Source organism: Phoenix dactylifera, unplaced genomic scaffold (genome assembly GCF_009389715.1).
Source record: "Phoenix dactylifera cultivar Barhee BC4 unplaced genomic scaffold, palm_55x_up_171113_PBpolish2nd_filt_p 000162F, whole genome shotgun sequence".
In the NCBI taxonomy this organism is placed as follows: domain Eukaryota; kingdom Viridiplantae; phylum Streptophyta; class Magnoliopsida; order Arecales; family Arecaceae; genus Phoenix; species Phoenix dactylifera.
Window position 1 is genome coordinate 1,047,757 of NW_024067705.1, and position 6,034 is coordinate 1,053,790.

The following is a 6,034-nucleotide window of genomic DNA, read 5'->3' on the forward strand; positions in this document are numbered from 1 at the left end:
ACACAGATGGTTCAATAAAGATCAGGGCAATCAAATCAAACAGTGTTCGGTTGGGGTAAGGTGGGGGCTGACACGCCGCCAACAACCCTGGATCAGGATCCTTCACCAAAGTCAATTCAAATTCACTGTGAAGAGTCCCTACTGGATCCAACTATCTTAGAAAAAGTAGAGAGAGAAAGTAGAGAGAGAAAGTATAGGTATAGAAAAAAAATAAGAGACAAGAAAAGGGAGAAAAAAGAAGAGAGAGAAAAAAGAACAAGATTCTTTCACCCTCTAACCAAGAAAGAGGAAGAAAGAGGATGGTTGCAGGTGGTGCCTAGGGTTAGAGACCCAAGGCCAGCCAGCAAGCGGCCGGCAGCACCAAATCCACCAAAAAAGGGGTTTTGACCCCTTTAACCACAGAAATCAAGCATCCCAATGGCAAAAGCTCCGGCCATGGTCTCCTTCCACAGCGAGGGATTGGAGGAAGAGCCCAGTGATGAGCATCGGTGGCTGAAACAGCCAAATTCAAGAAAGATATGGGTCGATCTACTAAAATAGAGATAGATAGAGTGTTTCCCTTCTCGACCAAATTCTAGTGATCACCGGCAGAAATCAAAGATTCAAATAGTCCTGAAGAAGGGGATGAGTAAATCGAAGATGGCCGAGCCCTTAGTTGGTTTCTGGCAGTATTCAAATGCGGTGGCGGCGCAAATGACAATTGGTGTTTGGAGAGAAAAAAATGACAAAATCTCTGACAAAAAGCTTCGATCGAGGTTGGACCTCTGGTGGGAAGATGGGGAGGATGGGGAGGAGCTTAAATAGATCGAAGACTAGGATTTCCGACGAAGAACTTCGATCACGGTTGGACCTCCAGTGGGGGGATAGGGAGGATGAGGAGGAGCTTAAATAAACCAGAGACTAGGAAGCCCTATTCTTCGATAGAGTCCGAGGAGGAGGAGAACTCATCCTCCTCTGCCCTGCTCAACTATGGCTCTGCCTTGGTTCTGGTTCGGACTGGCCTTCGGGCTGCGTCTCAAAGCTGGGCCCAATAAGGCTAGGCCTCACATTCTCCCCTCCTTTAAAAATTTCATCCTCGATTTTTTTTTCAGCTTTCAAAAAGTTAGAGACACATAATTCTAATCTCATCCTCAATATCAATACAACTTCATCATTAGATCTTATCAGAAGAATAAAGTCCATATCTCCAATCTTGATTCTTTCTATAGATGATATAAATCAAACTTCTCTCTTATAAACGAAAAAAAATGTCTTAATTCCGAATAAGAACAAGAAGTTTCTTTGTCAAAATATCAACTACTCTTGATTAATCGATCTATCACAAGATTAGATCATAATCAACTCTAAGCCGCCCCTAGTAAAATATTCATCAAGGTTGATAGATAACCTCAGCCTCTTTCAATCAAATAGAGGATTGATATTAAACTGAAGAAGTACAAGCTTTAGATTTAGGAGGAAAAAGGTCTACACCAAAATATTCCATATCCAAGATCAAAAATCAATGATCCATTAATTCTAGTCTCAAGATGCTAAGAATTTCATGAGCACGATATACAATTGGAGAACCTAAGATAGTGCATCGACATCCAAAAATTAGAATATTTTTCTTTCGTTTCTCAAAGAAATCTTACCACACAAGAAAACAGATCAAGTCTTTTGTTATTAAAATTTACCAAATCAAAGAGATAATACTTTTGACCAACTTAAAATAATTCAGACCACTACATTTTTGCTGCGCACTCTAATTCAAACCACCAAAATTCTTTGGATTCACTAATATTTTTTTTATCAAAATACTACTATGTATTATGAACTAAAGAAATCCAAAATTTTAATTTCCAAGTAAAGCCCAAAAAGAAACTTTGGATTCTCGTCCCCTAATTTACCTCCAACACATCCATCTAGATTAACCCTCCAGTTAATTGATACATTCAAAACCATTATATAGTCTAGTTACTATAATTCAAAATGAATTGAATCTTAATTCTCTTATCAACTCAATTAGACAATTTCAAATCAAACTGCTACAAGTAAAACAACCAAAAAAAAATTCTCAATGCTCTACCAAATTAGAAGACCTTAAATCAATAGATATGAGTAAAATCAACTCAGTCATCTCACCTAGAGTTTTCTTCATTAAGATATTTAGCATTTATCAAAATCTTCTATGATAATCATGCAAGCCTCAAAAAATCAAATTCTTTATGCAAAACTAGATTTCATTAGCAACCTCAAAAACATTGGCAAAAGATCTCTAGATCAACCTATAAGCCCAAACTTTGAGTTAAAGTTTATTACACACCACATAGTCTCCGTAGACATAAATAAGATCTATTATTTGGATCTAAAGATGGTGATAAAAATTTTTAATAATTTCACCAAGATGAATACTTTATGATCTCAAATAAAATCAATTCTTTAATAAAAAAATAAAATTTTTACAGTATCTCCAAGCATATTTTCTTTCTACATGCTAGTTTCATTCATAATCTATATACAAATTCAAAGCTCGAAGAATATTCCAATCGGGTACCATAAAAATCTTTCATGGTCCTAAATCTTAAATAACTTATTATAAATAAATCCTACCGTGCCACTAACAAATTAATTTCAAAATTAAGTAATATCATAATATACCTCCATATTGATTTTTGAGTTTTCAAAGTTCACTTAAATAACAAATAATCACAATGCATGATATTATTCTATGGTCAATCCTTTTGCACTTAATTTAGATACAAATCTAACTAATTATAACTTGATTCCAAGATTGTCCAACCTTACATAATGTTTCAAACCTTATAAATAATTTTATCATAAATTCCTCGTAAGCTTTTCATACATGATTACAAAGGTTTAACAGAAAATCTTTAAAGCACCTTACAATACAATCAACATGGATGTACGTCCCAATATTCCTAGTGTCTACCTACTTACAGTCATCTTATGCAAATTTTCTTATCTTAGAATTTATCCACTTATGCTTTGATACCATAATAATTGTCATGCCCCTAACATGAGTTCACAAACCGAAGGTTGTGACAGCCGCCGCATACTCATAAGCAACATTCTCCACAACCATGCAAGACATCTTAACATGATTTCATAAATATGCAGCAGAACAATTTAAATAATAATGTGCACACTTTATTTCAATAACTAACTCAACATTTAAATATCTACGATTCTAACAATATTCTAGGATAATAAATCAATTTTAATCAACTCTATTCTAAGATAATTTGTGCCAAAGTTTTGCTAGTTGCTCTTCTATATTGAAAACCTCGATTATTCTAGTTCTCTGAATCCGTAAAAAATAAAAAATTGTATAATGAGCTAAACAGCCCAGTAAGCAATGATCACTTTAACTAAACAAAATCAGACAATCAAATAGATAATAATTTGCAGAAAATAAACATATATACAGCATTAATATACGAATCAAATCTTTCTTAAACTACTAAATTTTGTTCATAGATACAAATTCTTTCAAATATTCAAATCATCTTATTGATTCTGAGCTATAAGCGCATCATCGTGTGGCACGATCATAGCACCGACTAATTTTTTTACGGTGAGTTGCGCATCATTTTGCAACAAAGTCCTTCAGGATGGCTGGTCTACTGGCGGTACGTCACTAATTATCTTAGACCCAACCTTTAGAACAAATCACGCGCCAACATATTAACCCCTATTGGCGGGGTCCTCAACATAGCCAAGTTGAAATTCAAATAATTCTAAGTTTCATATTCTAGTTCTAAAATTATGAGGTATCAAAATTAATCAATCAAATCCATAATAAAATCATATATCGTCATAATTTTTTAAAATAATATATTATATAATAATATACTATCCATCAAATTTATGCATCATGAACAATACCACTCAAAGTCATAAATATAATAATTTAATAATTGCTGATAAATTTAGAAAAAATAAAATATTAGTTATCTTGCGAATGCAATTTAACTAACATATTTAATTAATTCTAAAAATTCTTCCCAGAGCCTAATATCCAAAGATTATACTTTTCATCAAAATTTCATCATAATTATAAAAACCTTAAATTCCAACACTCTCACAGGGCTTGCTCAGCGGAAGTGCCCAACACTTTGGTCAATCTAATCAAAGCGAAACTCAGAATCATGCTCCGACTATAGCATAGATGATTTAATAAAAATCGAAGCAATCAAATCTAACATTGTTTGGCATGAGGCAGGGTGGAAGCAGAGACATCGTCCGATGACTCTAGATTCGGATCCTTAACCATGGTCAATTCAAAATCACGATGAAGAGTCCCTACTGAATTCAACTACCATGAGAGAGAGTAAAGAAAGAAAGTCTAAGTAGAGAGAGAAAAATAAGAGAGAGAAAGTATGGGAAAGAGAGAGAAAAAAGAACAAGCTTCTCTCTCTAACCAAGAAAGAGAAAGAAAGAGGGTGGATGCAAGTGGTGCCCCAGGTCAGGGACCCACTGCCGGCCACCATGCGGCCGGCGGCGACTAGCGGCTGGCAGCACCAAATCCACTAAAATAGGAGCTCCGGCCCCTTTAACTGCGGAAGTCAAGCATCCTAATAGGCGGAGCTCCGGCCATGGTTTTCTGCGACTACGGTGGATTGGAGGAAGAGCCCAACGATGAGCACCAACGGCCGAAACAGCCGAATTCAAAAAAAACATAGGTTGATCTACCGAAACAGAGGAAAATAGGGCATTGCCCTTCTCAACCAAATTCTAGTGATCACCGACGGAAATCGAAGATTCAAATAGTCCGGAAGAAGGAGGAGATGAGTAAATCGAAGATGGTCGTGCCCTTACCTGGTTTCCACCAGCATTCAGATGTGGCGGCAGCGCAAATGGCAATCGGTGTTTGGAGAGAAAAAACAACAAAATCTTTAGCGAAGAGCTTCGGCAAGCCATGTTTTGGTTCTGCCCTGCTCAACTAGGGCTCTACCCTAGTTTTGGTTCGGACGGGCCTTCAGGCCGCATTCGGAAGTTGGGTTAGGCCAACAGGCCGGTCCAATAAGGCTAGCCCTCACAAAAATAGTTTAGATTTATCAAGAAAAAAAAAGGATTAACCAGTTTAGAAATGAATTTTATATTTTCTTTTTTCCCTCAAGCCATGAGCATTGTTATTAAGAAAAAAAAATGGCGTACTTGTAGATCTTGGCAAATATATTGCATGCAATAAGCAGCGTATGACAGTGGTGGCCATGCTAGCATAGTCACATAACAGCATGTGAAGGCTCATGCAATGTACTATTAGAGGACAGAATATTTCTGCAGCGACATGTTACGACGACTGTTATATATGAGAATAAGAGTAGCTCGTCGAAATATTTCTAGCAACACTGATGAAGGTTGGATTTGAAACATACTTTATTGGCAGGTCAAGTTTCCACATTCTCATGTAATGCATACCACGTGATTAATTAAAATGTGAAGGATGGAAGGTATGAATTCTTTTTTCCAGCAACTATAATGGCACAGTGATTCAAGTGGACCACGGTTTTTGAAAGGTGCCTCTAACCCTCTGTTCTTCCATTATGAAATTTAATAAGAACATCGCCCATTGTTGCATGAAGATCCAGGCCATGCTGCTAGTTCCTTCCAGTTCAGAATGTGTTTAGCGGGAGCCATCATCAAGACAATGAGCGCCCAAAAACTTCAATTTAGAGCTCCAGGGCGAGGATATGCATGAAGAAGAATAGAGAATGTAGAACCCAGTACATCTGTTTCAGTGGACGAAGGAAAACCCAAGTTCTGAGTAGGATGCAAACTCAAGTTTTCTTTACGATGTTTAAATAGCAATGCAGAATTTTGTTTGACATGGTTTTGCTAAAGTTTATCTATAGCTTATTAGTGAGACTGCACCGGACATTTCAAATTAATACGTTAAGCATAACCAATTTCATAGGAAGATGGAACAAGAAGGATGCGAACAAGGAGTACAATGAGCTCAATATCTCTCTATTCTACAATTAAATTAAACCTCACAAGTGCCCCTATCCACGAGGCTCCAGTTTCACATTTC